Source organism: Saccostrea echinata, unplaced genomic scaffold (genome assembly GCF_033153115.1).
Source record: "Saccostrea echinata isolate AGI-Se365-2 ecotype Australia unplaced genomic scaffold, CSIRO_AGI_Sech_v1 ptg000033l, whole genome shotgun sequence".
Classification (NCBI taxonomy): Eukaryota; Metazoa; Mollusca; class Bivalvia; order Ostreida; family Ostreidae; genus Saccostrea; species Saccostrea echinata.
In genome coordinates this window covers 28,674,918-28,699,034 of record NW_026889782.1, presented here as the reverse complement: position 1 = coordinate 28,699,034, position 24,117 = coordinate 28,674,918, and the positions used below count along the sequence as shown (strand labels likewise).

The 24,117-nt window shown below is 31.7% G+C and overlaps 1 pseudogene; it reads right to left on the bottom strand.

The window, feature by feature from the left end:
• Window positions 1-493: 493 nt before the first annotated feature.
• Window positions 494-9,036, bottom strand: LOC133198375 (ficolin-2-like; annotated as a pseudogene).
• Window positions 9,037-24,117: the final 15,081 nt, after the last annotated feature.

Genomic DNA, 24,117 nt, shown 5'->3' with positions numbered 1-24,117 from the left:
ATAGAGCATTTTGTACACATATTGTATACTGAATATCAATTAACTTAATAAGGTTTCATCAAATGATACACTCCTTTATTACTTTTTCAACCGTGAAAAATTGTTATATCATTTCATAAAAGTGATAAATTTGAAGGTGATATTTTTTTACATTGAAAAAAAAAATATCAGAAATACAGCAGTACTCTCATGCAATTTTCCTTCACTACCAAAACTTACTGTAGTGAAACATGTCTTATCCAAATGATGTATATTCCAAAATCTTGTCTAATACGATGCAAAATTTAAATTTATTTCAGTAAATATAATTGTTGGAATGTTGTCTAGTCCGGTCAATTTGGAACTAGAGTTGCCCGAATAAGACATGTTTTACTGTATATGGTATAGACCTACTAGACTGCCAATAGTTCTTCAGTACTTGTAATTGCTGTGAAAAAAAAAATCTGACGTTAAATAAAATTTTCTGACTCTAACGGAAATGCATTTAACACACTTAATGAGGTTTTATCATCATGGCAGTCTCCTTTATTTCTCTACCATCCTCAATTAACGGATACCAAGGACTGTCCCAGTATACCGGGGACCAGGGACCGTTAAGGAAGGCGCGGTGACAGGCGTTAAACCACCAGCCTCCTCTTCTGTTACGGTCAGCAGCTCAGTTACCAGGACCTATGTCGTTGTCCCTGTCTGGTGTACTAAATGACATCCCTGACAGGTTATAGTAAGAATAACCAGTGTTTAACATGCTGTCACCTACAATAATCAAAGAAAAAAAAATTATTCGGAAACCCATTTCAAAGCAGATCATTATTATTTAAAGTTAAAAAAAATTACATATCGTATTTTATTTTGTACACCCTTTTGATTATAATATTAATAATAATAATACTTTATTTAAAGAAGGTAACCCGATTAGTGCAAGCACTATTCTTCCCCGGGGCCTTCTGTAGACAAAAGTCAATATACATACATATACAAATACACAAAATCAATAAATAATCATGAATTATTGCGACATTCTTTTACATATTTTTTAACTTGGTGCTTGAAAACATTGAGTGTTGGAGACATTTTTATATATACAGGTAAATCATTCCACAACATAGCACCAGAGTATTGGAAGGAATTTTCAAAGAGTTTACATTTATGAGCTGGTACACACAGGTCTAAGTTGGATTCAGATCGAAGATTGTATCGATTATTACACTGGAAATCAAACATACTATTTAAATAAGTAGGGTTAGAGTTAAACAGTGATTTATATAACAAAACATATTTATTTACAGTAAGTTGCTCATACACTGTGAACCAATCAAGTTTCTCAAAGAGAGGTTGTGAGGGCGCATCAGGGGGAGCATCTAAAATATACCTTGCAGCACGTTTTTGAAGCTTATGAACTCGGTCAAGATTTGAGTGAGATGTATTACCCCACACGGTTAAACAATAATCAATTGAAGGCATAATATAAGCATTGTAAAACAGTTTGCGCGTTTGAATAGGAAGAAACTTTGTAATTCTACGGAGGGCAGAAATTTTACGTGACAGCGCTTTACACACATGGTCAATATGTACATTGTATTGTATGGAATTATCTAAATAAACTCCGAGGATTTTTTCATTTGATACAATGTCTAGTTTTTGGTTTGATACGCATAGATTAAATTCATGCTCAGAGAAATTTGATCTCTTTCGATGCGTACTGACTAACATGCATTTATTTTTTGTAGCATTTAGAACCATTTGATTCTGAGAGCACCATTTTTCTATACAAGCTATATCTGTTGATAATGCATCTACAATAGTATGGGAATCTTTGCTGGATGCATGTAAAGTGGCATCATCTGCAAATAAGTCTATTTTGGATTTAGTAATGCATAATGGAAGATCATTAATGTAAAATAAAAACAGAAGAGGTCCTAGTATAGACCCCTGTGGAACTCCCGCTGTGACTTGCTGATAAGATGAATGTTTGTTGGACAGATGGACACTTTGAAGTCTGTCACTTAAATATGATCGGAACCATTGTAAAGTTATTGCATCAAAATTATAACATTGTAGTTTTTTAAGTAGAATATCATGATTTACAAGGTCAAAAGCTTTACTGAAGTCAAGAAAAACAGTACCAACAAGTTTTCCTTGGTCCATTTCATTTAACCATTCATCTGTAATTTTTGTAAGGGCTGTTTGGCAAGAATGAAGTTCTCTGAAGCCTGATTGAGATTCTACTATAAGATCAAAGTCCGAAAAAAGAGATCGTATATACTTTGCCACATGTTTTTCAATTATCTTGGATAATGTTGGTAAAATGGAAATGGGTCTATAGTTATTTGGATCTAATCTGTTTCCTTTTTTATAGACTGGAGTAACTTTTGCAAGTATAAAACTCTCAGGGAAAATGCCAGATATGATACTTGTATTTATAATATGGGTCACAGGTTTATGTATTATTTGTGAAGTAAGTTTTAATAGACGTGGCCCGATGGTATCGACACCTGAAGATTTACCAATATCTAGTTTATTGAGTAAAGATAGTACTTCGTCATGAGTAATAAGCGGAATACCAAACATGTCTGTACCCAATTTAGACTTTACAAAGTCCAAAAGACCTGTAAAGTCATTTTCCTCCTTACTTACGCCTGCAAGAAGTTCTTCAGAAATATTTGAAAAATGAGAATTAAACATTTCTACCATTTCTTGTGTATCCTCTGTGATATTATTATTTTTCGCAAGTGCGGCTGGAATATAATTATGTGATTTAGAAGCTAAAATGTTTAATACATCCCACATCTGTTTTGGATTTTTGTTTTGTTCTATAGTTGTTTTGTAATAACTAATCTTGGCGTTTTCAATAAGTGATGTAACTTTATTGCGCCATATTTTGAAATTTTCGAAGTCTTTATTTTTATGAAGGTTATCGCGCATGTGTTGTGCTTGCAGAATTTCTTGAGTTAACTATTTAGGTCTTGTGTCGTGCTTAACTCTTTTTGTTTTTACTTTTGCATGTATATCTAATACAGCATTAAAAGTGAATAAAATTTCCTTAGTGCTTCATTTGGGTCAGAGAATAATTCTAATGATTGGAAATTTACCTCTTTTAAGTCTGCAAGAAAATTATTTTCATTAAATTGTTTGAAGTCTCTGTAGGTTATTTCTGTGTGTATGAACTTGTTGACATTATTATTTAATTTTCTTGTAAAACAAACAGGATAGTGGTCAGATATTGCAATTGATGGTACTGCAGATTCACATATGTTTTCTGGTAGGGTAGTATATATATGGTCAATAAGGGTCGATGAGGTATTTGTTATTCTTGTAGGTACATTAATTAGCTGTGTGAAGTCATATTCTTCAAAAGCAGAGGTCCAGTATCTTGGGAGGTCTTTGATAAGGTCGATATTAAAGTCACCTGTTAGAATAATTTCAGCATCGTCACAGCGGGATGCACAATTTATCTCCTGTGTTAGACTTTCTACCCAGCAGGTGGTAGCAGATGGGGGCCTATATGTGGTACAATAAAAAATTGGTTTTGAATTTGGGATATTAATTTCAAGCCATATTGTTTCAATGTTACCTACTTCAAAATCATTTCGACGTTTTTAATGTAAATTATTGGAAACATAAACCATTAATCCTCCCCCTGATTTCAATAATCTATCCTTTCTCTCAAAATTAAATCCTTCAATATCTAATTCACAGTTGTCTGTTTGTTCATTTAAAAATGTTTCACAGATACCAAATACATCCATGGAGCGATATCCTGATAAAAGAATCTTAAGTTGGTCAATTTTAGGCAAGATATGACATATATTTAGATTCCCTAATCTAAGACCTTTCTTGGTGAGTCCGAAATTATTTAAATATTTATTTGAAGTTGTCTTTCGTGATTGATCATTATTTTCAGAAATTTTTGAATTAGAATTTTGTTTTGATGAACTAGTAATCGAGGATGTACAAGGTTTCTTATGAAATACTTTTTTGACAGAATTAACATCATAGTTACTGATTGACTCGTATTAATCTTTTTAGTCAACATTGAAAATGATTAAAATCAATTATTCATAACAAACACGGGTATTCAAACAAAATAGGATTACATCGACTGTTAATGATAGAATATTATCAAATAACGTCTTTCTAATTGTTGTTGTTTGCATTTCTTAAAGTTTATTGCACTGGAATCAATACATTTTTTTCCACTTTGTTATCACTTCAATAATTATGAATACTTCAAAGTTACATATAACAGGCACATATTCGAATGTTGTATTGCTATTGGTACAACTATTATTAATTTCTAAAATAAACGCACACAGTTCATGTACATCCCGTCATCATAAGACAGGCTGTCAAATGTACAGAGAGATAATTTAAAACATTCCTTTATATCTGTCATTCTCTCTGTTTGATGTGCTTAGTTCTAAACATATTGCCACTTTTAGAGTGTACTAAGTATTTAAGGGGGCCGACTGGGGTTTTATTGTGTGAAAACTACAAAAGAGAAACTATATAACTTTATTCCATATGTAACTTACGTTGACTCTAGTGTATATTCCAACTTTAGGGAAAATCTACGGTCTGGGTATTGTTAGTGACCGTATCAAAATATAGGTACATTTGCTATAGGATTATATGGGAAAATACTAATTTTTTACACTTCGAAGCAAATTACAAAAATACTTCAATAGACGTTTTGTTTAAATTATGATATTTGATGAGTAATACTACAATGTACATTATATGCAAGAAATACAAAATTCTACTGTCTTGTTTTTCAGAGAGGGCATTTCAAAATGTCAATATTAACAAGTTTTTTCCCCTCCATTTTTAAGGTACTATTAAGGATTTATATAAGAAAAAATTACAAAAATAATTCTGATATTCTCGAATTTTTATGTTTTAAAATTCAAGACCATATATTTAATACTTTTTCTTTTATATATATTTTTTAAAACACCTCTGAAAGAAAGTTTATTATAACGTCACAAACACACTATAAAGACGTCCATTTAACTATCAGTTGAAATATCGATTAAAATGTCAGTGATGTAAAAATGTAATTAGATTTTTTAATAAATGACTTCTTATTTTTATTAAATTTTACAAATTATCTGAAAACAGTTGCTTTAAAAAATTAAATACGCTTGATTTTACTATGCTGCGCGAAGTATTGCGCAATGAAAACCTCAGTCAGCCCCCTTAAGACAAAGTAATTTGATATATTTACGAAGTATTGCACAATGAAAACCTCAGTCGGCCCCCTTAAGACAAAGTAATTTGATATATTTACGAAGTATTGCACAATGAAAACCTCAGTCGGCCCCCTTAAGACAAAGTAATTTGATATATTTACGAAGTAATGCACAATGAAAACCTCAGTCGGCCCAATTAAGACAAAGTAATTTGATATATTTACGAAGTATTGCACAATGAAAACCTCAGTCGGCCACCTTAAGACAAAGTAATTTGATATATTTACGAAGTATTGCACAATGAAAACCTCAGTCGGCCCCCTTAAGACAAAGTAATTTGATATATTTACGAAGTATTGCACAATGAAAACCTCAGTCGGCCCCCTTAAGACAAAGTAATTTGATATATTTACGAAGTATTGCACAATGAAAACCTCAGTCGGACCCCTTAAGACAAAGTAATTTGATATATTTATCAATAATAAATGAATTTAAAGTGAACGAAAAACGAGTTTTTTTTTTGAAAAGAAATTTAGTAAATTATCATTTATAAGGAGCATATAAATACAGTATTGATGTTAAGGCTTCCCGTAGAATATGACAGTGCACTCTGTGCCTTCACATCTCTGAACTACCAAAATATGACGACATAATGGAAAATGACGTCAGCTTACTGCAAACTTGAGGTGTTATGACGGGGAGAGTGTCATGAACTTAACACTTTATTTCAAACTGCATGTAAAATGCTAAATAGCTTTTGCAAAATTCACGGGTCGTTAAAGGTTTTTTAAGTCTTATATGTCCGAATATTTTAGAATACACCGCTTACCTACCCTTGGTTGAAATTCATCATGTTCAAAATGCTTATGAAAAATATACTTTTGAAATGTACTCTGTTTTATACCCGTGGTTGGAGGTAGAATTTATTTTGTGTGTATAAAAGAGTCTGGCGCAGGTGATTGACGAGGATTAATCTGAGAATTTTTGTGGAAATCTTAAGAAGAGGTTGTTCTCTAACTGAATCTTGCTTGGGAAAAATGTGTGTTGGCTTTGTTTTAATACAGATTACGATATTGTGTGGAAAATACCCTCAAATTTATAGGTAAGTTGAATTTCTCAGGAAATATTTTGTATCCAAGTAATACTATGACTTTCCCAAGCACATTTCGGATACACAAGGATACGATGAGTTTATTTATAGAACAAAATGTTAATAATTATTGTGTTAATCAGCTGCGCTGAAGCAATTTATATGAAACACTTCAAAAAATTATAAATGACCGTCACGTGTTCAACAAAGTCATGTGATATCATAACAAATATGCTAATATATAGCCGAGAAAACCCTTTATATAAATTGGAAGTACTAAAGTTCAATGACATATGTTTTGAGCGCATTTTAAAGCTTCGGGAAGCCTCAACATAGCTGCGTATTCTATCAGAAGATATTTCATATTGCCCTACTTGTTAAAAATTCTTCACAAAAAATTTAAATGTACTTTAAAGAAGTTTAAGCATGTACCTGCATTCAAAGATCAATTAAAAGAAACTTTCAGAAACCTTGAAGCAGAAACATAATCAGTAAGATAAGATTATCTATCTATTTATAATAATATTCATCTTTTATCTTTTACTACAATAGCTATTATCAATAAATTTATTTTTTTTTTTTGAAATCACCTTTTATAGCTTTCAACATCTTAAATTGTGCCAACTTGATGTTTTATTTCCCATGGCCAGAACAAACAGTTCAGGTCTTTTAAAGCCCAATGTTCCTTTGAATTTTACATCTTCCACACAGATACATAATATACCTAACCAATCTGTAACCAGCTGGTTAAATAAACCGACATCTCACCTAATGTTCCAGTGGTCGGTCCTTTCAGGTAAAGTCTGTATTTGTCTGCCTCGTCCGTTATAGAGAATTCCCCGTACTGCTGGTATAGAGTTGTTCCATTGGTCAGAGTTAAGGATAAATACAGAGAGGGTTTGTGTTTGGTTAACTGATGAATGACGTCATTTCCTAGAAATAAAATAGTTAAACATATTGTTTAAATAAAACTTAACAATAAATATCTTATTTTAAAAAGGCGGCTATAAACATGTATATCTTATATCTATACTTATAAATTAATAAATTTTGCAAATAAACTCTTAAACGGCTGCACGAGAGTTCTTACTTACTCCTCTAACAATACACTAGATACAAGATGATGTCCGTAAACTATATTTAGATTTCACTCGCATAGTAAGTATCGTACATTAAATAAAAAGTCTACCTTTATATTCTATAAACAGCCATGAAATAGCAAAAACGTGAGTACGGTGGCGTTTCCGGTTGGCGGATCTAAGTTACTGGCAATTTTTAATGAAACTGACAACAAGCAATCGTTTATTTATTTCATAAAACGTCATGACTGAATTATTCAATCAAAACTTGATTTAAATGATATAAAAGAAATAAGTTGTGATAACCGATTAAAAAGGGAAATGTGCAAATTATTTTAGTCACTCACCGATCTTAATATTGACGGAAGCTTCAAGAACATCATATAGCATCGAGCCCGATGTTTAAAAAAACGAGGCGCTTATAGCTGCACAACATAAAAAAAGCTTTTGTGTGATTCGTCATTGAAATAATGGTAAAACATTGATAAAACTATAAGTTGTGAATATATTTACATATCGAAAGACTATTACAAATATATGTATGTATGTAGTAGGTTTTCCTAATAAATTTATCGGTAAAATTTGTATATTTTTCCTTACTGAGAGCATCGTGGCAACGAACCCGAAGTACAATTTGTACTTCGTAATAAACTTGCTTACATGTAAAGAGAAAATCAGTCCCGTAGGAAGCAATTTCATTTTTTTTGGGGGGTTGGGGGTTGGGGTTGGGGGTTCCTACGGCCATGAAAATTTATGAATAAGGTGTTGTTCAAAAACAATTACAGATGTAAAATTTTTTGCTTTTACATAATCAATACATTTCATTTTTTCTGAAAACAGTCTTTTGTATCAAATACTCGGCCTATTCATAGGGCGTTAAAAGTTAATTTTCCAAACGTACTTGAGTCTTGGTTTATAAATATGTATGTACCTTATTGATATGTAAAAAAGTAAGTACATTATTTACATATCAGTAAGGTACAAACATATTTATAAACCAAGACCCAAGTATTTATGAATTTTTAACCCCCCTCCCCCCAAATCAATTTATCAGTAAAATATGCATATTCACTGCTTTTATCCTTGACGGAAATGAAAAAAGAGCATCTGATGTACAATATCTATAACAAAGTATAACAGGTTTCACAATAAACGTCAATTAATGAAAAAATTTGTTAATTTTCAAGGTTTTACAAAGGGGTGGGGTGGGGGTGGAGACGTATATCTACTTCCTGCGAACAAAGTATATCTTCCTGCTATAAGCCTGTAGGCTGTCAGTAGAAACTACAAAATATTTTCTGTCGGTAGCAGTATAGATTCGATTCCCCGCGCTTGCAATCCTTGCAAGTCAAAATGATCAAAGTATCTTATTTCATTAAATTTCTTATAGATTCAAAATAAGAATACAGATTTCCTTTAAAAGAAAAATAATATGTACATACCCAACCAATAAGATAAATTCACAGAACCAAATCCTTCTTTGTACTCCTTCCACGTTCTGTCGAAATCGATTGATCCGTCAACACGCCTCTGTATCACCTATCGGATTGATGAAGAATCGTCTTTGATATTAGTCTAACAATTCTTGATTTCTTTTTATCAGTTATAATTCCATGCTTGCACTAATAAATTAAATAATTCTGAAACTGACCGTCCAACCTCCGCCGTTGGTATTCATATCACACTGGACATTAATTGACCATTGGTTGTTAAAGGGATGAATAGTATAAACATTAGACAAAGTATGACCATCAGCAAGCAAAGTTTTACAATTCAGTGGACGTTTATTCCCTAAAATTTATAAAAGAAAATGGGTTAAGGGAAAAAAAACTGAAATTAATAATAATAATGATGCTAATAATAATGATAATATTAATTATATATATATATATATATATATATATATATATATATATATATATATATATATATATATATATATATATATATATATATATATATATATGTATAAGTATCGTTATTCACTCTTTTCAAAGCTCTTGATTCCCGACCAGGTCAGCATCGTCTTTTTATGTAAGGCCGATTCAAATAATAAAACTTAGGTTTTATTGAATTATTAGGCATTCTAGATTATTTTTCTTTTGTTATTTCTGGAGGACAAAATGCTTTAAGGAATTCTCTGTTTTTAATAAAAATTATTCCCTGTTGTCAATTTTTTCTATATTCCTTAAGCATAGAGGGGTCAGTTCAAAGGTTGTAACTTTTGTTTTCTATTAGAATGTCTTAAGTTTCATCATTAGTTTCATATTATTCAGTAGTTCCAAAACTTTTCTTTATCAGAGTTCCTTATGTACAGGTTTTATTCTAATTGAAATGAGTCAAAATACCTTCAGATTCCGGACTGCAGTATCTCCATCCTACTTGAACTTCTGTTAAATTACCTGACGGACATCCCGAGTAAACTCTACATTTCTTTGTGTGCAAATTGAGGCCAAAATACGTACACTCCTGACCACACATTGCTGCACACGTGGTTATTGAATGAGCGCCATATTCTGCCAAAAGATTCTCTCGGAATAAAACACCATCAAAATTTAGTTGAGCGGTATACCGCTTCGACGCAGATGTGGAAAGTCTAAATGAAACAACAAACAAGGCCCAGAACAATGCCTTGTAATTATAGCTATACATCATCATTGTTTCCCCTCTCTTTGAAAGATGATAGACGATATCAATTTTTTACTATTTAAGTTATTTTTAAACGAATTCCTCATCAATCTCTAATCTGATTGGATACATATGTTATATGATAATCGCAAAGAAACGGGTTTAATTAATAATAAAATAACTTCAAATCACATGACTAGTTGTATTACATTAAACTTTTTTTTCATACATGACATTGAATTTACAGTCTGAAAACACCTCACATGCTATTACATGTAATTTAAAATATTGACTAAAAATTGCCAACATAGTAGAAACTCCTTGTAATAAATCAAGAAACAAAAATATAGATATATTCTATGTATCAATAGAAATTAATGAATTAATAAGTTGTGAATTGTAAATACCTAATAAAAAAAAGTGGTCCGAAATTTTGTGCTGAAGAGGTTTCTTCGTTGTTGTTGTTATATGTTGTTTTATGTCCCATTCGAGAATTTTTCACTCAAATAGAGACGTAAACATAAACCGGTGAAGGGCTTCAAATTTTGACTTTTACTCGGCACTCAGGGCCATTGAGCAGTGAGGGATCTTTATAGTGCCAACTCCTGCCATGACACGGGACCTCGGTTTTTAAGGTCTCATCCGAAAGACCCGCAACTTTCACTTCAAAGTGCCGAGCGCATGGCGAAGAAACAGTTGCTACCCGTTTTTTATCGACTTAGGTCAGTCGCAGCCGAGATTCGAACTCAGGACCTCCCGATCACGGAGCGAGCGCTCTACCGACTGAGCTACCGTGAACGGTAGGTTTATTCGTGAATTTATGCAGAAAGAGAGAGAGACTACGTTTTGCCTAATCGAAAGCAAATACTTCTTGAAAATGAAAATACGGAATTTAGTGAAGCAAATCCATGAATGCAATGAGTAAAGATATAAAGTAGGTAATGTTTTATGAAATGTATTTTTATCCGAATAATATGATGATTTATGAACATTCTTGATAATATATATTGTGAATACTTTTTTAAAGTTTTGAATTTTTTTTTTCATTTTTTGTGTGTATTTCCTATTTTATATCGATTTTAATATAATTTTGACAAAAGGGAATCGAGAGTTAGCGTGTGTATTTCTTTATTAAAGTTAAAATGGGAAATTTAAGAGTCCACAAAATGTGGAACCCTCTACTTTATCCCCCCCCCCCCCCGATTAGAACTTATTATTTAGACAAGAGAAAAATTTCTGGTGACAATAATAACACTTTTACAGTTGATGTTTTCCTTGTTTTAACACTACTTCCCGTTGTACCAGCTTTTTAAATATGAAATATTTTCATTCTTTCAAAAAGGTGAGGAAACATACAAATTAACCTACATTTGACTATTTATCTGCGATTAATGATTATATGTTTGCAAAGCAATCTTCTTTCACCTGTTCGTCAGATTTTACATATGGATGAATGAAAATTGCGTTAGGAACATAACTGTTAAATGTATATAATATAATAGACTAGGATAGTTATGACATAATCAGTAACAGACAACTTCATCGCGTTAGAGGTCTTTGTTTGACAGAATACGATAAATTACCAATTTATCAGAAAAAAAATCTGTAGAAGAGAAATAAATGACACCTCATTAGTTAAGTAACGCTCATTTGATATACATAGCCTCATTGTGTTCAGAACTATTTATTTTGTATAGGAATTACTGCCTCAATCTGTCAGGGATACTTTTGATAATCGTAGGGTTATTTATGATAAAACACACATATGAATAAATCATAAGAAACTGTTTCTCTTGAAATAAAATACACATTATTATGGATTAATTTTCCGATATTTCAAAGACTTTTTGTAGAAAATTCTTTTGTCGCTGAGAAGATAAGCTAAAATAACTAAAATGTTAACATTTCCTCTAACGAGATGAAATGATAATCAACAAAATAGAAGGAACGCGTTAAATTATTCATATAAAATCAGTAATATTTGTGTATAAGGAAAGAAATTTTGATAAATAAAAATGTCGTTAGATAAGGTACCTTTTGATAAATTTCTAAGAAATGGACCAAAAAAAGTGTACTTCATAAACCATTATCTGCAATAATATTGAAGTGACGTATAAAGTTAACGAACAATAATCAACCTGGACGAGTAAGCATCTCCCGTTGATCTGTCACACACAAGAAAGCAACTAGATATTTAACAGAGAAATTAAGATTAATTTAATTATAAATCACGGAAATTTGGCTAAATTAAAAAGAAAATAAACTTGGTTATTCATCTAATCACATCTCATCACTTCATTCAATAACCCCCTCCAATTGAAATGAATATTAAATGAAACCTTTGTGTGTTTTAACATATATTTAATATATAGTACTTTCTACTCTTCTTGAACTAGTAAATTAAAAAATTTCACGAATCATATCATGCATGAAGGTGTGGCAATCCTGTATTCAACGACTGACACTTCATTCAACATTTCCGGTAGGAACTACTTTTCCTTCGCCTGATCTTCTTACTAGTGAAACATTTTTCAATGTTATCGTTTTTGAACGTCTTTGAATTTGACTAAAGTAAAAAAAAAAAAAAAAGGAAAAAATGTGTAATTCAGAATGATAAAAAATAAGGGTACTTTTTTTAATGTCATTTCAATCTGTCTGACTTATTAGGAAAAAAAAAAATGAACTATGTAGTTAAGAATAATAGAATTATACTTTGTTTTTGTTTTGTTTGTTTGTTTGACATACCTTTCAAGAATTTTTCACTCATTTTGATCTATTATCAGACGACTTTAATGTTAATTGAAATAGCATAGGATACCCTACTCTGTATTGAATCTAGTTTGGTCATACTAGTTGACTGCTTTAAATAAAATTTGCAAGTTGAAATAAGTGTGCCTTTTCCAAGTATTTTATGTCTTTATTAAGTAACGCTCTCGATTTCAAGAAAGCAGCAGCACTTTTCAAGCTAAGGAATACTTTATTTATATTCAAAAAATAGTCGAGATCTGATAAAGCAATATGAGCTACATGTTTTAGAATTTTATATTGCTGTTAGAATGTGTTATTATGATAAATGTGTATGTAATTTATGCCTTTATGATAAATAAGACTAAAATAAAGTATTAAATTGTTTCAGAATAAAGACTTCTGTACAATCAAATATACATATGTATAGTATTACATAATGAATCAATATTGTACAGGATGACCATTATGTTTTGCTTCAATCAAAGCTCATAAATAGTTCTCACACCGCAAATATGAAGAACATCAGTTGTGAAAAAAAGGACATCAATCAGCCAAACTCATCCATTAAATTTATCAGGACCCGACAGTCTAAAACAAACTTTTCGACATTGTTTCCTTTTTGATACATAATTGTATATATATATATATATATATATATATATATATATATATATATATATATATATATATATATATATATATATATATATATATATATATATATAATATTAATATAGTAAAGAGTGTTTCGGCGGCTTTTAACGGGTACTTGCTCTAAGGCCCGCCTCTTCAGGGGTCCACCTTAGCAATATTAGTCTTGTAGTAAACGTGATCTAATAATTATATCGCCTATGCTTTTGTCCTTGCTATAAGCTATAATTGGATCCGATGTAAATATTTCTTTGCATCTTATGTCTGTTTTCATTTCGTTCCAATATTTTAAGATGCGTTTTTTTAAACCCTTGATTCTAGGATTGTATTTTGTAAACATAACTAATTTATTTTGGAGTTTCGATTGTTTTTTGCTTTTATTAAGGACTCTCATTTCTGTCTGCTTCACTAATGCTTGCGATGATAGGGTCTATTTCTGTATCAGAGTAGCCTCTCTTTGACAAGTGTTTCTTAAAGTCTTGTAGAATTATACTGAGTGTTTGTAGTATCATTGGTATTTCTCATATGTTTTATACACTCACCCTTGATAAAACCTTTGAATACAGCTGGGTTGTTAGCGCTTTCTATGTGTAGATACTGAAAATTGTTTGTTGGTTTTATGTATGATTTGATATCTAGTTTGTTGGATTCTTGAACTTTTCTTCCTTTATACACTGTTGTGGCTAAAAAGTTCACTGAATCAACAGAGATTTCAAAAGTGAATTTTAGGTGCGGGTGGGACTGATTGCCAAGTTCAAAGAACTCCAGAATCTCAGTCTTAGAACCATTGAAAATGATGAAACCATCATCTCTAAATCGGCCATGAAGCAAGACTTTATTAGCATATTGAAACTGCGCCATGATTGATTGGGTTAACTGGAACATTCTTAGATCAGATAACTCCGGGGAAACAGTTGAATCCATTGCACACCCGATGATTTGTTTGTAATATTTTCCATTGAATTCAAAATAATTATTTTCGAGTATGCACTTTACAAGAAAGAGGAGATCTGAGACATCGGGATAAGGTAGATCTTATAAGTCTCTTTCGTTATTTCTGTAGGCTTCTTCAACAGCGCATAATAATTCATCGAACTCCATGTTAGTATACATACTTGTTACATCATAAATGATCAGTATGATGTGCGATGGTAGACATAAAGTTTCGATTTTATTGATGAAGTCAGTTGTATCCTTTATGTAGGTCGATTGTTTTTTAACTATCGGAATTAGAAAGTAATCACAATAAGCACCAATTCTATGTGTTGGTGTATCGCATTGTGAAATAATTGGTCGCCCAGGTGGTAACCGTCTGAGGCTGCAAGTGCCATTCATAAGGGCAGTCAAGATATTATCTTTGATCTTGTGTATTTTAGGGAGCAAGTATAAATGTCCGCATTTAAGGGACGACTCATTTTCATTAAGATAACGATATGTTTCTTTGTCCAACGTTCCTCTAATATGCCTATCCCATACTTTTTCTTGTATGATATTATATAAATATGACAAATCGGGTTTGTCAACTTCAATATAGTGCTTTGATTTAAGTTGACGTAGTGCTTCAGTGATATATTTTTCTCTGTCCATGATTACTACAGTGTTACTTTTGTCAGCTTTTTTAATGACGATATGGCGGTTGTTTTTTAATGATGCCAATGCTGCTCTTTCCTGGCTAGTTAGATTATCCTGATATTGTTTTATTGGAATAGATGATATTTCTAGTTTGGTTTTATCAATGTAATTTTCAAGTGAGCCACATGCCAGATCAGGTTGTTTATAACCAGTAGATGTTCTGAAGGGCTGAAGTTTATTATCTTCTCGGGTATCAAAAAAGAATTTGCATCTGAGTTTTCTCGCAAATTCGTCAAAATCCTTAAGAAGAAACCTTTTGACATTGCTTTTTTGTGGTTACGGAATGAATTTAAGTTCTTTAGCTAGAAGTATGTATTCATTATCTCTGAGACAATATGAGAATAAATTGAGAACAAACTTTTTTGCATTTATGACGCTTGCTTTGTGAATGCGTTGTTTATGAGCACATGCATTAGATGCTCTCAACGTACTCTTCTTTTGTTTATCCTGACGTTTGAAGCGTCGCGCCATTGTAAAGGACGGTAGTTATTGTTAAAGATTGAAATAATTATCTCAGATGATACATTAATTTGCCGATAATTATAAATAAGGTACCACGTCTATTAAACGTCTGAGCGTATTAATAGAGGGCAAGCTAATAAGTACAAATTAATTTAGTAATATTACCACGTCTATAATACGTCTGAGCGTATTAATAGAGGGTATGAGGCACATAAGTAATTAATAATAATAGGCTAATGTGCCAATTGAAAATCAATATCACCACGTCTATAATACGTCTGAGCGCATAAGTAGAGGGCATAAGGTATGTAAGCATTTGATAATGGAATTTCGATAGATAAGTGACAAAGCAATCAAAAAGATGGCACAAAAATTAATCCTGTGGTATTTACTCGCACTGATCTTATTTAAAGCAATGTCAGAAACTCGAGCTAAGAGAAACGTGGACAGGCGAAAAGCCACGCCTCCTTTCAATCAAATTGAAGCTACTACAATCAACCAATGACTGACCACGTTGCTGGTCAAATGTGTTAGTAAGAAAACAAAAATTCCAAATTCTATTTAAGATTATAATATGAAGAATAATATATATACAAAATAACAAAGACAAAATTCTTTGAAGAAAGTCAATGGATTTTAAGAGTCTGAATAGTTATAATGTACAAGTATTTGACTGTTCGTATATAAATGTTCTTTTTCTGTCATTGAAATAGTTAAATCAATTTGCCAACAAATTTGTTGTAATTTTGTTTTAATATAGTTGATCAACACAATACATATAACACCCCACGACAATTTTATACACAGTAATGTTAGATTTATACAATACAGATCAATTAAGGGCAAATATATTTATGTTTCATTCATTTGTCTACTCTTAAGTCTTGAAGAATGTTTCCGATGTGCATTATATGGAGAAGACGTTTGCCACTTTATTTATATCATACTTTTCATTACATAAGTAATGGATATATCATTACATGTTTTTGGCTTAAAATCATTTAAAATATGGATTATCCTCTTAAACGAATTCATTTTAAAGATTACAAATCACGTACTACATTTATTGTTTTCATAAAAAATTATATTCCAAACAAATAATGTTAATGTTGATCTTAAATTAATCAGCAATCATTATAATAATTTAGTTGATATTATTTTTTCTGTTTTAGCATAGGTTACTTACATTAAAATATTGTGAAGAAAGTCGTAAATCAAGAACGATAATTGAATGAAAACTGAAATTCACTGATATTGGAAGTAAATATCTGGAAAGTATACATGAAGATCTTTTATCTAACGAATGTCTGATTGATAATGCATTCTTTCTTATATAACAATTGATCTTTGTTTTCGTTTCTTTAAATTTTATTTATGCAGGTTTCAGTATTTATGATACTGTAAATATTGGCATTGCTAATACTCATTATATTTCTTTCAATAATTTTTACATGAAAATAAAACAAGGTTTTATGTTTCCAGACCACGGAGTACGTACATGTTGACATGCTCACGGCGGGTGTGACCCGTCTACAGGGGATTACTCCTCCAAGGCACCTGATCCCTCTTTTGGAATTTCCAGGGGTCCGTGTTGTATGCCCTCTACACATATAGATTTTTTTAAGATCGATTACTGTTTGTTATTTTCAACTTTTTCATTGACTTAATTGCACTAGTATTAGAAATAATTTTAGAGATATAGTAAATGTGGGGACAACAATTTTCTTTATATATTATTATTCAAAATCCTCCTATATATTAATGGTTGAATTACAGTGGATTATCATTTCCTCTATTTTCGTAAATCTATTTCAACTAAAAACTACATTTCCTGTTGTTATTTTTGAAGAATTTAACATCTATCGCGTTGAAAAATTTGCACTGCTTATGATGTTAAAAATACCTTTTTCAAACTTTTGACATTTGAATTCATTAACAAAAATAAAGCTATATAGAAATTTTTGAATGCATGTACGATATGTGTTCTGATAAATAGTGGGATAGCTCTTTTATCAAACCCGCGACAGGGAACTATCCCCCGAGGGCTTGCCTGAGGGGAATAGTTCCTTTCAAGGGTTTGATGAAAGAGCTATCCCACTCATAGCCAGTGAATAAGCGTTTTATTATACTGATGTGTATCATAATTTCTGAAGGTCGGATTTACCTGATACTACAGTTTCATAAGAAAAACATGGAAAAAATATATAAAAGTTTTGAAAAAGTATTTGGAATAAGATAACACTGCTAGAATGAGCTGAAATTCTGATGACATCACAATACTTCTGAAGTCAGGATGACATCATAAGTCTATAGATTGATTACAGAAAATCAAAATGGGCGGCAAAAATTGCATAAAAATTTTCCGATGGGTGGGTAGCAAAACTATACCCCGGGGTATAGCTTTGCTATGCGTGGAAATTTTCAAACTATAAAAGATAGTTATTTTACCTTCTTAACTTTATATAGGAAACATTTTAACAGAAGTATAATAATACATGTGTGTGCAATTTCAAGTCAAAGAAAAAAAATGTCTGGTTTGTAAGTGTTCCTATTCTTAATTCGTAAAAAATCAACTTATATTTTGATATGAGATTGATTGATTGATTGATTTATTGTATGTTGTTTTATGCCTGATACAGAGAAAACTAATAGCATACATGAAATGAAAAAAAGGTGAAAATAACGAATAGTGATCAATCTAAAAAATATCTTCAAACAATAAAAATACAAATCTTTGAACAGGGCATTTAACACGGACCCTCGAAATTCAATTAATACGTCCCTCAATTTACATTTTGATACATAAAGTATCTTTAATGATATAAAACTTGACGAATATTTCACATAATTTAAAAAGATTCCTTCTAAGAATGGAATCCATTTAGGTCCCATCCTCATGATTTAATGGCTTAAAGTAAAAAAGCTGCATTAATTTCCATTTAATAAAGTTAATGTGATTATTAACCATGATAAATGTAAAGGTCGCTATTTTTTAAAGATATCAAACATAAATAAACGTAGGTATATGTCAACATCCAAAAGTGTTACTTTTTGGTGCACGACTTCAATTTCAAAATCGCCTAATCCAACTGATCCAACTGGCATAATTGTAGTACTGAAAATTCCAAAGAATTGATAATTTGTTGAGATCAAGGAAACTATTTTAATGTAAAAAATGTAATTTTAAAAATCATAAATGAAGAAACACAATTTAAAGTTAATTCCCTTGTTTTTCTTTCTTTCTTTTCTTTCATAACATGCATTGAGGAAGAAATATTATATTGGATGCTGAATTTTCTTAACATCCGACTTCTCTCTCCTAAATGTTCAGGTATTAAAATGTAATCAATACGACGGGTATTGATCAGCTTGCAACAAAAACTAAGTCCAATTTTCCTAATATGAGGAACCTAGCAAAGGACATTTTGAAACCAACATCTGTTTTTTTTCCTTCTTTTTTTAAATAATGTTCAATGCTATAAAGTATATTATATAGAATATCCGTAATAATGGTATTAAGTAAAAAATAATGAAGAGTTAGATATCAGTAATAAAAATAAAATACGAAAGAAGGGATATTTTTTTTTTTTCAAATAAACAATTGCAAATAAATCTAAAATAAAACAATAAATTTACAGAAGCGTGTACAGACCCTTCTCAAATGACAAAATGACATAAATAAACAATTGACATTTTCATTTTTAAAATATAGTATTACATAAGCCCATGAGGAAGTGTGTTCATTCTTAAAAGAGTTGCTTCCCGGATTTTGTGAAAGGGAAATTGTTGTAACGAATATTGATAGGACTGTAGAGATCCCAAATAGTCTCCAATGATTTGTTGACAGATACCCAGTATTTGCCATGAAATATCTTTGTTTGGCTTTCTTACATATATACCTCTTTCGTCATCATAGAGCAGCAGAATCTGTAGATCCTGTAGAGATTGTTTTGCCCTGACTGTGTCACCCAGTCTGTGGTGATTCAGTATAAACAACATGTGTAACATCACTAGAGGTGGGATAAATAATCTATCCCGGCCATTATTCTCACTGATCTTCTGCTCTAAGACTAGTTCATCAATGTAATTGAGCTCGTTGTATAACTCAATGTCAAACATTACAGCTCTCCCGATTTTAAAATCCAGAGAAATCCCTGCAGTCCAATGTTTGTACTTACCAATATTTACATTACTTTTATATGTAATATAAGGAACTGACATTTTCTCCTGTGCTTTTTGTAAAATACTGAGTGAATGTTCATACCGAAATGTTCTGTAGAAATACGTAGCAAAAATCAGAGTGGTTGACACAGAACCTATTGTACATGACAGTTTTAACATTACCGATACTTTACTGGCATTGTAGTAAAATGTACGATTTGTATTTGGAGATATTCTGTTTTATATCAATAGGGCAGTATCCCTTAATATACCTGATATCATATACTATATTGTTACTGTCTCATACGGTGTCAGCCTTTCTCTTATCATTATCTCTATTTGATTTATCTAAACTGCAAATTCCGTAAAACCCCGGCTAGTTTGTAATGGTTCTAATTCATCAAATAAGCCAATATCTAACCCAGTGCTTTCTATGATACTGTTCTCCTCTGTACACACTCTCAAAGTTTTGTTTAAAATGGCATGAATGAGGTAAGGTCTGATTGTTTCACTTAATAATAGTAAACAGGATATTCCCTTATGATACAAATCATACAATTGGCTGAACAATGAAGCTTGTACAGAACCAGTTACCTTCAATCTAAACATGTTGTTTTGAGGAATAAAGAAGTTTGGACATTCTCCAATACGAACCCAGTGTATTAATAATTTGAAGCATTCCCAAAAACAAGACAATAAGTCATCAGGTGTCCATATCAAGGAACTATTTGTCTGAATTACCCAAAATACAATTGTTTTGATGAAGTATGAGCAAAGAACTGGGATATTGCTTTGAGAATTAATTACTTCTTTTAGCAAGATTTTTAAAAGACCGTAACACAAAACTAACAGTGATTCATTGCACAAACAAGTTTTTGTTCTGCTTTGGAGAATGTGATTCTCCATTCTTCTCCCTTTTCAGGGTTGCTGCCGATAGGAACAACGTGGAATCCTTCGATTAGTATATCCGATAAACTATTCTCGGATAGCCAACCTTTTTGATGACATCTCTGTATCCATGGTAGTGCTGTAGTCGGCCAGTGATGTGACCGAAAGCCGATCACAATATCTATTTCATAACATATTCTTTTGATATGGGATGAATAGGGTCCATGAGGAATAGATGGAGCGAAGGAGGCATTACTTCTCTTGAGTATTTGCAAATTGTAAGAGCGAAAGAATGCACTAGAAATAAATATTTTGTTATTCTTAGCTACACAAGAAAATTTTATATTTGCTCTTTTTGATGGACTCATCAAATTCAGTCTGGTAAATCCCGGTGGTAGATCATTACACTCCATCACAGTGTGTTGTGGGATACGGTAGAGACTGATCTGAGAGGGTTCACCTTGTGGTCTGGAGGCCACCACATGAAATCGTGATCTGAAGACCTCAGTCTGAATCCCTCACCTGTACTCCCACTCGTTATTGTATCATACCCCTGCATAATTTTCATTGGTTTCTTCACAGCTTCATAAGTACCAGTCACTTCTCTCCTGATCCTCACTTCTGTAGGACTCCCTATTTCACGACACAGTCCCACATAGACCGCCTCTGACAGTCGAGGGATGTAGTCCATTCTAATGTATTAAATTAATCAAGAAGTCAAAAATCTCTAGAAAAGATAAAAGCTTATTTATATCTGCATTTTCTGTCATTTTCCTTAATCGTATTTAAATATGATTATTTTTTTTTTACTTTTCTTGGTCTGTTTTTAGGACCAAAAATTGTTAAATCTCTATAAAAGTCCATTACAAAATAATAACTTACTGCCGTTTATCCGTTTTCAACCCAAGAAGAATGGTATCTTTCAGTGTGAAAAATTGTATTGTACACATAACATACCTGTATACTTTGAATCCTCTGAAATATTAAAGAAAATATCTTTTATCTGACGGAATTTCCCTGTGTGCTTTCGGTTTGACCACCTAACCCGCCGTACACTTTGAGATGATATTTTTATAAATAGAGAAGCGCTGCTTTTCAGAACATATATTGCTCCTTGCATTAACAACTGTAAAATTATTTTACTTGTACCTAAAATTGTACACTGCAACTTTACTTACATGCTTAACTGTTTTGAGTGATGATGACACTAAAAACTGAGATACTAAAGCCAGGTACTTAAAGCTAATGCATACTACTCATCGGGATATTTATAGAAACATCAAACTACATGGATATACAATCGACACAAACATTCAGACGAAACTAATTACGATCAATACACACGTACGTAGAAATAAACGAGTTACCCCTGTACCGTAAGTTTATTAAGCAGTTTAGAAATTGTAAATAAATTGTGTTACGAATATCAGAAGTCAGTGTCTGTAACCCTATAAAGGGACTATGTTTAATTCATATTTCAAAATTACTAGAGAAATCACAGGACATTTAAGAGGACATGCTTAGTGTGGCAAGGAGTTTGGTTCTACCAGGGCAAAAGCTTAAACTCAGGCGAACAAATACAGGTAGTAGAGGGGTTACCATGAATGGAATTCGAGTGGAAGGTCAAGTACAGGGTAACTACAGAATACTATGGAAGAAAGTCAGCACAGAATTAATGTAAAAATATTATGCAAGACAATAATAAATCAAAGTTAGTGTACCATTTGCCCTCCCCTCCCAAATGTGGGGTTCAAGTCCAGTCAAATCATTCTTATGTCCACGCACCTAATCCCATACGTCTCTAAATAATATTTTGGAGTTTGGAAAATTATCCCGATCTTGACAGGGGCACACAGCGGATGTGACCGGTCGACAGGGGATGCTCCTCCATAGCACCTTATCCCACCTCTGATCTTTTAGAAGTCCATGTTTGCTCTACTCCTGATTTGTATTTTTTTCTATGGACCTTTGAGCTTAATTTCTATTCGTTATCTCCATATTTGATCCTCTTGGTTGGCTTGTCAAAAGTTTTTTTTTCTTCAGTTAATGTCTTTTTTCTGGTTGTCTCCCCCCCCCCCCCCCGTTCCTCCAACCACTTGATCTTGACATTTTTTAAAATAGAGTAAGAATTTCCAAATTAGGGGATATCCGGATAATTCCGGACACCGAGAAATTCCCAACAATTGATGCAGGACCATTTTTTCAAATTTAAATAAAGACTACTTTTCTGTTTTCATTGACTTTCCTATTTATAGATTAAATGTTATTGGGATCTTCTGTAGATTTTGTTTTGTTATGTAATTGCCTTCTGAAAATACCAATTAATTTTGGTCTAAACATTAACGTTTCTAAATGAACATTTGACCTTTCCACTCCTCGCGTTTATTGTGTGGGAAAATTTGATAATACTTTGCCTCTAAAGATAAACACTAAGATCTATCATAAATTTAAGAATTTTCTAGTTTTCGTATATCAAAAGGCACCCTAAAATTTAAGATGAACGACCGATGGATGATTTGTTAGTAATTAAATGAATAAATTGAATAGAAAACGGAACGGAATTGCCCCCTCATTCTTCTCACAATCGGGTAACTCTAGACAGCAGTTATAGAAGAGTAGAACGCCAAGTTTGTTCTTGAAAATTTCTCCATTATCGTCAATAGTCAGAAAAACATCCTTATAAAAACAGATGTTACAGACTCCGTAGTGTCTTTAATTTCGAGTGCACTGGGATAGATCGGATCGACATATGCATTAAAGTAACTATTGCCAATTTATAAAATGTTGTTGATATAGCTAAATGTCGAGGTGAGGGCCACAGCAAAAGATTTCTTCTCATGTGGAAGTTTCTGAATAAATTCTGCTTTGCAGGAATATAAAATAGGTTCTAATACAGGAGGATATTTAGTATCCATCGAAATTCTAACAGATTGTAAGAGATCCCTGTCTCCAAAGACTACAAAGATATTTTTAATGAGAAACTCCAGCGTCTTTTTTTATATCAACTTCACAGCGTATAAAAAAAATTCAAGGATGATAATGAGAAACAAATAAAATGTTTGTTTAATGAGCTGTCGATACCAAAGTAACTTTAGGAATATGAAAACGCTGATCACCTACGAGTGTCTAAGGGCATTATCTTTCGTGGAAAAAAGCTTATTTTCTACAAAGAGAAAAAAAAGAATAAAATAAGCATTGAATTATTAGAAATTTCAACATCTTGTGGCAAAGAATTAAATATGCGGCAAAAATTGAACCTTTTGATTATGCATACTATGTTCAACTGTAAATAAAGATTCTTTATGGAATATAATATTTTTTCTTTTTTAAAAAAAAATAAGATTCTAGTAAAAAGCATCTCTTTTTTACGTGAAATTATCAGTTTCATCTATTTATTTATTTTTTTTTGGCAAAAGAGTCAGTTTTCTTTTTATCAGGACCTTGGGTTGCCATTTAGGTAACGACCATTTTCTTCTTTTATTAAATTATTTATTTTCATTTCAAGGCAAAAAATCTATTTACTTCCTAGATGAAAAGAGATATGTCATTTATTATCTTCCTTGAATCTATCTCTCAACATTTTCAAGTA